Consider the following 10,525-nt stretch of genomic DNA (forward strand, 5'->3'; position numbering starts at 1 on the left):
CTCATCACCAATTAACCACCACAAAGTTGGAAGTAGAGCTGTGGTTCAAGTAGTAGAGTGCTTGTTTTGAGCCAAAAAAATCAGGGACAGCACCTAGGCCTCAGGACCGGCACAACACCATAAATGACATGGTATTTGCATATCACCTACACACACCCTTTGAAGCACTGATAATACTTAAGATGATCCAGCTCATACACAAATAATTGTTTGGCTGTTGGTTAGGAAATGATACAAGAAAAAGAACTCTATATATTCAGTACAGACAGTTCTTTTCAAATGTTTTCTCTCTATAGTTTGAATTTGTGGATGTAAAATGTTCAGGTACAAAAAGATGACTATCTATCTATCTATCTATCTATCTATCTATCTATCTATCTATCTATCTATCTATCTAACTATCTATCTATCTATCTATCTATGTATCTATCCATTCATCCATACAAGCTAGTTATTGGCAGCTGTATCTGTATATCTGTGTCAGTCTACAGGCTTGCACGCGCGCGCACACGCACGCACGCGCACACACACACACACACACACACACACACACACACCCCAGGCACTGATGGCTCATGCCTATAATCCTTTCTATTCAGGAGGTTGAGATCCGAGGATCACAGTTTGAAGTCAGCCCTGGCAGAAAAGTCCCATCAGACTTATCTCTAATTAACCAGCAAAAAGCTGGAACTAGAGATGTGGTTCAAGTGTTAGAGCACCAACCTTGAGCAAAACAGCAAAGTGAGTATGTGAGGCTTGAGTTCAAGCCTTAGTACCGGTAACCCCCTTCCCCCGCATAAAAGCATAGGCACTCAGAAGTGCTTCTTCACAAGATGAGGTTGGGTTGTCCCTGAGATACCCAGTTTGTATTCTTTACATGTGTAGACAGAAGAGCTATCCTTCAAGAGGCTGACAGGGCAGGTCTTGCAGATCCATGTACCTAATAGAGGATGAGCACCTGGTGCATAGGCAGTGTTCACAGGGGGTTTGGAAAGAGGTAGACACTCTGGGGTTGCTCCTGAATGCCCACTGGTGAAGGATCTGTTGATTCAGGATCCAGAGACTCAAGCTCAAGAGGTCACAAGGTTCAAGTGGCCTGACCCCACCTCAGAGATAGGCTTATGGTGCCCTGGCCTGAACTCTGAATTTGGAAGGAAATACTGTCAAATACTCAGCTTTCTGAAAGTTTCTCTCAAATATCTTGTCCTTACAAAACTTCCTGTTCTATCACTCTATCCCTATTTGGTATCATCAAACTAAATAATGGATTCCTGAACGATTAATGATATTATGAATAATAAGTTATTTTAAAATAATTTAAGCTCAAAGGGATTTCAATTCAACAAGTCAGATTAGGAATACAGTGCATCTTAGTCAATGTCACCCCTTCCAATGTTCTCCCAAATAATAAACTATTAATACATTATTATGAATAGCAATGGGAACCTCATGCCACAGTAAATTCTGTGCAGGGGAGGGAAAGTAGCTGAAAGCAAAATGAGGAGATTGATTAAGAGATTTTGAAACAATATACTTCACTATAACACTATAAGATTTAACAAGTTTGTCAAGAAATGTACTCACTACCATACTTATATAACTGTAACCCCTCTGTATGTTGACAATATAAAAATGAAAAAAAAAGATTCAACAACAGAGATGTCACCTGCCCAATGTTGGGTAGACAGTTGCTGGACAGACATCCTTGCAGAAGTATATTCCAGTGGGGTGTTATAGCAACTTTTGTGCAAGGCTGTGGTCCTAGAAGTTTTATACAAGGGGTCTTCAGTTCTGTGTGGAACTGGTCCAGGTTGCTCTGTGAGGACTAAGATAACAGGAGAGAAGGCTCTGAGTCTCCATCATGACTCTGCTGTGTTGGTCATACAGCCAAGTGAGTCAGGGTGGCCCATAGACCTGAGCTACCTACACTACTCAGAGCCCAGAGGAGGGTCACACATGTATGTGAAGAAAGCAGAAGAGGAGGAAGAAGAACAGGAGGGAGGGAAAGAAGAGGAAGAGGAGGAGGAGGAGAAGCAGCAGGAGAAGAAAGAACTAGAAAGGAAGGAGGATGAAGAGGAGGTAAGAGAGGAGGAGGAAGGGAAGGAGTCTGAGAAAAACTCCTGTGTCTCTATGTTACTGAGCACCTTGCAAAAATGCTACATTTATTAATCTCTCTCTCTCTCTCTCTCTCTCTCCCTCTCTGATCGTCCTGGGACTTGAGCTCAGGGCATAGGAGCTGTTCCTGAGCATCTTTGTGCTCAAGGCTAATGCTCTACCACAGCACCACTACCTTTTCTGGGTAGTTTATTGGCAATGAGTCTCATAGGCTTTCCTATTCAAACTGGCTTCCAACCACAATCTTCAGTTCTCAGGATCCCAAGTAGTGAGGATTATAGGCATGAGCGACTATTCACAGTGACTTCCATCAGAAAATGAGGTCAGCCACCCTCTTCACACTATATAGAGAAGTCAAAGGAGTGAAAAGAGCTTAGGCTGCTATCCCAGGCAACATAGTATACAGGGAAGCTGAGTCTTGGGATTTGGCCTGCCTCACTGTCAACTCTCTTGATCCCTCAGTTTACTGCACTGCCTCTTGAAAAAAAAGGTAACCACAGGATGTATTTAGCACATGGCACACTGATGAGGTGCAGGCCTTCTGCTTCTGATTCTTGGAATAAGTATTCTTTAGAAGGAATTAGAACAGAAGCCACTGCTCTAACCATGTAGGAAGTGTCTTCAGTATCAAGAACTATTGCTAGAGCCAGTGGTTCATGCCTATATATCTGGCTACTCAAGAGGCTGAGTCCAGGCAGGCAACTCTGAGAAACTGTTATTTCTGAGTGATCAGCAAAAACCTGGAAGTGGGAGGTGTGGCTCAAGTAGTAGAATGTCAACCTTGAGCAGAAAAGTTCAGGACTGAGGCCCTGAGTTCAAGCCCTAGTATCAGCAAAAACAAAACAAAAAATATGAACTTCCCCCAAAAGAACAAAAACAAAAAGGAGAACAACAACAAGAGAAAAAATGCATTGACCAGAGAAGGCAATGTTTTGCACTTATACTTGGCTATGCTACCAGTTCTTGGGAAATTGGCTTTTTAGAGGCAGATGCAAGTAAAAAATGCAGGGAATTTCAGTGTCACCAAAAAATGTTGTCTGTTACTCTTCTTTAGCATCCCCTGCCTATGTTTAGCTGTGGGGCATGAGGACTTTTCCTAGGATTGTTTTGCATCATTGAGGGAGAGCTGCTTGCTCATGGCTGGGCTATGATGGATGCCCTGGCAGCAGAAGCTGGCTTGGCTTAGTATAGATGCAGTGGAAAATTTCTAAAGCAATGTAAGAGCAAAGGATGTTTGTGGTTGGTGGTAGCCAAGGGATAGTGCCCAGGCCCTGACTTCAAGCCCCCAGTAATAGCACACACACACACACACACACACACACACACAAAACACCTATTGGTTAGGGTTGATTAGGAATCATAATTGTCAATCCACTTGGAGGATGGGATAAAGTAGTGTGGGGAAAAGCATATTTAACCACAAGTACAACCAGGCCATCAAATGGGGTGTTTAATGTTTAATGTACACGTCTGAAAAAGGAAGTAGATAAATTGAGGGAATGATGAATTTAGGAGAGAGTGGGGAGAACAATGGAAAGAGTGACACTTTTCTATGGATGTTTGGCTCAGCTAAGAGGATGTTTCTTAGAATACGTGTGTGTGTGTGTGTGTGTGTGTGTGTTTGTATGTGTGTGTGTGTGTGTGTGCTGGTAGTAGGATTTGAATTCAGGGCTGCTCCTTAGATTCTTTGTTTTTGCTCATGGCTGGTGTTCTACCACTTGAATCGACTCCTTTGTTTTTGTTGCTTAGTTGAAGATAAGAGTCTTAGATTTTTTTTTCTTGGGCTGACTTTGAACAGGGACCCTCAATCTCGGCCTCCTGAGTAGCTAGGATTACAGATGTGAACCACTGGTACCCAGCAAAAGGGTATTTCTTTGAACACGACTTTTTAGAAAACACAGGGTAGGAAGTTATTTGTGCTTTATCCTGCAAGTCAGCTGAGTTCTGAAATGACCAGGGAGAGTAAGGCTTTCTCTCAATGTGGGACAGGCTTTACCCAGAGAACTTACAGGTTTTTCAGCAAATCTACAAGCAAGCACATTCCAGAAACATGCTTTTGCCCAGGATATAATTCTGCAGATTGGTAATGGGTCAGATTCTCAGGATGGTCTTGTAACTCAACACTACTGGACTCTTTAACAAAGGAGCTGCAATCCACTCCTCCCCACAACACACACACACCCAGGTCCAGCATAGGAAAAATCCTCCGTCTCCGAAAGAAACCTGGATGTGCCTGAACTTCATCCTAGCTTCAACCTTCGTAGTGCTGATCTCAGACCCAGTAAGAAATTTGGAGAGGGGGAAATAAAGAACAAGTTCTTTAGACTTTTAACTTAATTTAAATGACAAGAAGCCAGACTCTCGTGGTTCATACCTGTAATCCTAGCTACTTTGGAGGTTGAGATCTGAGGATCACAGTTCAAAGCTAGCCCAGGCAGAAAAATCTTTGAGACTCATCTCACAGTTAACCACCAGAAAACCAGATGTGTTGCTGTGGCTCAAAGTGGTTGAGTACTAACTTTGAACAAAAAGATCAGGGACAGCACCCAGGCCCTGACTTCAAGCCCCACAACCAACAAACATAAATAAATAAAATGACAAGAATTTTTTATTTTGATCATTAGTTCTCTTGGTCTTTGAATATGAAGTTTATAGAGGATATAATTTCTCTTTGAAAATTTGAGAATGAGAGGTAATATTTCTTTAAATTAGGGGCATCTAAGAAACTCTGCATATGATGCAGTATTTAATTGATTTTATTTGTCCTGGGGCTTGAACTCAGGACCTACGTGCTATCCTTGAGGTTCTTTTGCTCAAGGCTAGTGCTTTACTACTTGGGCCACATTTGCACTACCATTTTTTTTGCTAGTTTAGTGGAGATAAGAGTCTCACAGACTTTCCTGCCCAGACTGGCTTGGAACCATGACCATTACATCTCAGCCTCCTGAGTAGCTAGGATTACAGGAATGAGCCACCAGTGCCTGGCTTTAGTGTGTGTGTGTGTGTGTGTGTGTGTGCATGCACATGCATGTGAGTGTATATGCATGTACGTGTATGTATATATGTGCCAGTTCTAGGCTTGAACTCAAGGCCCAGGAACTGTCCCTTGGCTTATTTGCTCATGGATTATACTCTATCATTTGAGCCACAGCTACATTTTTGGCTTTTTGGGTGACAAATTGGAGATAAGAGTCATGGGTTTTTATACCTGAGCTGGCTTTGAACTGTGAACCTCTGATCTCAGCCTTTCAAGCCTTTTGAAGGATGAAGGTGGACATAATGAGTGTGAGGGAAATAGATGGAGAACTGAATGTCCTGTCATAGGGTGGGCTTGTAGTTAATTTAGTTAAGATTCTGAGTCATTATTGAGCTTTGGGGTCAGGTTTATCTTGCTCCAGTCATCCTGACCGAGGGCTACCTGTCCACATTGTTGACTAGAGGAGATGTCATTTGCATTAGCTTTTCTGGTGGAGCTTCCTGGCGCAGAACTAAGCTACCTGCTCAAGTCCCTGGGTTGTTTCCAGGGATCAGCATCAATGAGCCCACCTACCACATTCTCAAGCATCACATTCTCAAGTCACCTTTGTCAGTAATAATATGCAGTTTTGCCTTCTCTCCAAATACTAATTCCTCCAACTTATTTCTGGGATGGTGCAGGATTTTTGGTGGGTAATGGGCTTGATATTTGCTGACACTGATCACCTCAAGTGTCATTTTCCTGGTATTCAAGTCATTAAACTGTTAGTTGTTCAAAGGAGTTAACACTACTGACATTCTCCCCTTCATATACCATGCATTAGTGAATGTTTGTATACATATGCATATGTGTACATATATGTATAAGTATGTACATGTATATTTATAAGTTAGTTTGTTCTTAATGCTAATTACCTCCACCCAACCAAGAGTAACTGCCCTGGGATTTTGCCTACTTCTTTTCACCATTGTATCTCCAGGACTTTGTTCAGTGCTGTTACCTGAAAGGTACAATAAACACACATGATTCCCTACTTATTAGTGGTTTAACTTGCTTTTCTTTGACTTCAGGATGGTATGAAAATGATAAGCAATCAATAGGAAATCTACTGTCTTGAGTATGTGCTGATATTGGCACTTGAACCCAGGGCCAAGGTGCTGTCGCAGCTTTTTGCAGAAGGCTGAAGATCCATCACTCAAGGCACATCTCCACTTTTTGCTGGTTAATTGCAGATAAAAGTATCACGATTTTTCTGCCAGATTGGCTTTGAATGTGATTCTCAGCTCCCAGCCTCCTGAGTAACTAGGATCACAGGCATAAGCCACTGGTGCCCAGCTATAAAGACTACTTTGAATTGCATATTTTGGTCAATCCATGGACCAGCCATATGCTATATGATCCTCTGGTAAAGCTGAGCAGCTTGGTCAGGAGGGAGAATGACCAATGCCTTACCTTGTGCTATCTTGCTATGATCTTTTCAAGTTGTTAGAACATAATCTTGATGTAAATTAAGGAACATCTGTTTTTGTTGAAGAAGTAATTTTTGTCTGCAGTGGAGACTTAGACTTATGGACAACTTCAGTCATTTGAAGTGCTCCAGGAAGGGCTTACAAGGTAATGGACTTCAGCCATTCTCGCTCCTTTGTGACTAGACATTTCTGAGATACTTCATTTCTGGTGTGTGCATCCCAGAGAAGTCTCCCAGAAATCCATGCCACAATGTGGCCTAATTCGTCAACTTTTATTTTGCTAAAGCCAAAGAAACCGGTTTGTGTATGCCTTTATTATCTGGTCCAATGACTGATTTGTTAGATACCTCGTAGGTGTCAGGAGCTCTGGGTATTTGAAAAGGAAAATAAACACATAACCTTGCACCACAGGTAAACTGAGCAGAGACAAGCAGAGGTTAAGTCCAGTAAGGTGGAGACACATTGGCCATGGTGACTGGCATTAGGCTGAAGACTTGCTTCTCTCAAACAGAAGACATGAGAGAATGATTAGCAAGATGAGTAGGAGAAGGAATTGAGGGCAAAGGGACAGTATTTAGACCCAAGGCACATGCAACTCAAGAGAAATAATTTGGTCTTGCAGCAGTGTGCTCTAAAGGTAATTTGACATCAGAGGAGTAAAAAGTCAGAGGATCAATGTGACTTTGGCTCATTCCCGTAATCCTAATGTCCTCAAAGTCTGAGATCTGAGGATTGTGGTTCAAAACTAGCCGAATCAGGAAAATCAGGGAGATTCTTATCTCTAATTAAGTACCAAAAACCTGGAAGTGGAGTTGCGGCTCAAGTGGTAGAACATTAGCTTTTAGCAAAAGAGCCAAGTGACAGTGTCTAGGTCCTGAATTCAACCTCCAAACTCCAGTACTAGTACACACACACACACACACACACACACACACACACACACACACAATCAGAGGATGCCAGAGTGAGAGAATTGTGATCTATTCTCCAAGAAATAGGGAACTTTATGTTTTAGAAGCATTGAAGCAACCAAAAGACTAGGACTGTTGCTTTATGATAGTGTGTGGGCTGGCCCCTCTGGCTGGTCTCTGCATGAGGCTAGCTCATGGCTTTTCTTCATTGTTATCATTTTGCTTTGACCTTTGTTTAGATGTTTGGAATTATGCTGGGAAGACCATGGGGAACAGGGGCTCAGTTGTGTTTTCTCTCTGAACAGACAAAGCTTCAGGGCAACAAATAATAGCTTTGTCATCATTACCCCATCAAATTATTCACTCTACTATAAATAACTGAAGTCATCATGTATAATATTTGTTGATGGAAGCAACAGACACATCTCAGAACCCATTTGAGCAGTGTGCCTGGGCTCTGATGGGGTGCAATTAGTGTGGTGTGTTTGGAAGGGATCAGCAGGGGATGAAGGGGATGTGTGATCAGTCTATCTCTAAGCCAGGAAGAGTAACCACAGTCCTGTGTACTGCCCTGCCCTGTGCTTACCCAAGGACAACCTCAACCTGTGAACCCTATAATGGCCATTGTGACTTTCGAATCCTTATCATAGCCCACTGTCTATTGGTTGGAAGCATCATGCAAAATGAAACCCATGCTTTATCAATGGAATATTCATGCACTGAGTTTTCTATATGTGATAACACTGGGGTGTGGATTTTTGTCTTCATTGCCTTTAACTACTGGGCTGGTGAAGTTAATTCTTTCTGAAGAGTTTCTCAGGAGACAAGCGTTCTTGGAGAGAGGGATCATTTAGGGAAGAGCACATGATTTCAGCTAGGTACAGAATGTACTAGTCACCTCCACCAACATGGCCAGGACCTTTGCTTCCTGCACCAGCATCAAGGACACTTCCAGGCATGTTAAGATTATACTGTATAGAGGGGTCACTGAGAGAGAGGTGAAGAATGAGGGTACAAGTATTTAGACTCTGAACATTTTTACATTCAATTCTCTGGTATCTTCTTTTCCTCCTCCCTGTCAACCTCCCAAGTAGAGTACAAGAATGAAATGCTCTCTTGTTATTGAAAACCATGGCGATGTATGAAAGGAGAAAAGGTTAACACTCCCCTTGACAATGATGAAAGAGGCGGTTAAGACATTACCACCTACTTCGCAGCATTGAACCATTTTTTTAAGATCAACTTTACAATAACAACAGAAAAAGAAAACCATGGAGATGGAGAGCAGACTAAAACACAACATGGTCCCTGAGTGCTGTGACTCCTTTTCTGTGCCAGCCCCCTCCTTATTTAAGAGTGTCTGTGAATGGGTATATCTTATACTGAAACTGACTCTGTTCTCAATCAATCAGGATTCTGATTGAGCTCAACTTAATCTGATTAAGTGGATTAAGATTCTCTTATCTTTTAGAATGTTGCTTGGTTTTGACATTTTGTTGGATTTGGAGGTTTGGAGAAACACTGAAAGCTTGTTGGTTCATATCAGGGGACCCAGAGCTAAAAGAAGAAAAGCAACTTGACTGAGGTCAAATGGCCAATCGGGGGCCAGCACAGAACTCAGTTGGTCCTCTGAGATCTCTTTTTCCCATGGCCTTCTCTTGTTCCTGGGTCTTCTATGTGAAGATGGGATTCATCCTGGAATTCCACAGTCATAGTGACAACGAGCTATCCCTAACTATGAAACTACTTCTATATCTTGCTGAGTAGAGTCAGCTAGGAGGCCTTACACATGCCCATGGCCTGTTCTGTGAGAGTGAATCTTCTTGAATCTAAACCAGTCCTGGCCACAGGAAAGGGATGGCCTGCTTTGTGAATGTATCTTGTAGGATGGGTATGAGGTCTGATTGGTCCTCCATTTAACAGAGGCTATCTATAGAATGCTGGATGGGAGTTATTAACAAAAGCCCTACTTGGATGTTTGGAGCAAGAAGATGGGGGTGCTGGAGCTCAGGCCTCTCACTTGGACCCATTCAGATGTCTTGCATCCATGGGGGACATTTCAGCCAAACCACTCTTCCTGTGTTTGCAAGAAGCCTATGAACAATCAAGACCAATGCTGTGCATGGGAGAATATCATGATGAAGAAATAAGCAGACCTGTTCTCACTTTCATGGGATGCCTGCATGCATTTATCTATGGAGCATACACATGTGCACCTGGATGTCTTAAAGGCATCTCTTCTGTAAGGTAAACTCACATGTCTAAATCAGGACTTCTGTACAAAGCCTGCGAGGCTCAAGGGATATGTACATTGGAAAGACAAAATAAGGGTAATGTAAGTAGGACCCAGGGCATAAGCAGAAAGAAGATTGGAGAGAAAGATGCCAAAGTTGTATTCTTTGATTTTGACTTTGCATGTGAGAGATAATTCCAACTTGCAATTGTGCCATTCAGCAGTTACCATGGAGAGAAGAATAAGTGTTTAAAAATGAACTCACAAAGGAATGGAGAGTTAGGTTGCAGGCTGCATGGTGTTTATGTTGAGAGAGAAAGAGTCTGAGGGAGTTACTGACACCTCACTTCAAAGTGACAAAGCAATGACAGGGCAATTCCTTAGCACCAAGGACAGAGGGGCTCAGGAAAGGGTAGGGTGGACATTAAGAGGGATGGATGGGTTTAGAAGGCAGCAAAGCTCCTTTGGGAAGACTCCAGCCCAACTTTAGGATCCGAGGTGAGGGACAAGGAGGTAGAAGGGATCCGGCAACTGGAGATAGGAATAGGGAAACTGAGTCTTCAGGGCATAGCTAATATAAGAGGAAAGGGAGAAGCAGGGTTTGAGGGTCCGAGGTCTGAGATCATTTGCTGTTGCTGAGGACAAGGGGGATGAGAAAAGAGAGAAGATGGCTCTTAAGCCAGGCCACTTCTTTCCTCTCTTGAGTTTTATAGAGCGATTATAGGCATATCTGTGGCACAGATAGGAGAACGTATCTAGTGTAGTGGTACCAACAGAACCAAGGGGTTTGCTCTCTGACCAAGTTGTACTCAGAGCATAA

The 10,525-nt window shown here is 42.6% G+C and overlaps 1 pseudogene; it reads left to right on the forward strand.

The window, feature by feature from the left end:
* The first annotated feature begins 8,606 nt into the window (after positions 1-8,606).
* LOC122113920 lies at positions 8,607-8,708 on the forward strand (annotated as a pseudogene).
* The last annotated feature ends 1,817 nt before the right edge of the window (positions 8,709-10,525 follow it).

This window comes from Dipodomys spectabilis, unplaced genomic scaffold (assembly GCF_019054845.1).
Source record: "Dipodomys spectabilis isolate Male_0828 unplaced genomic scaffold, ASM1905484v1 ptg000098l, whole genome shotgun sequence".
In the NCBI taxonomy this organism is placed as follows: domain Eukaryota; kingdom Metazoa; phylum Chordata; class Mammalia; order Rodentia; family Heteromyidae; genus Dipodomys; species Dipodomys spectabilis.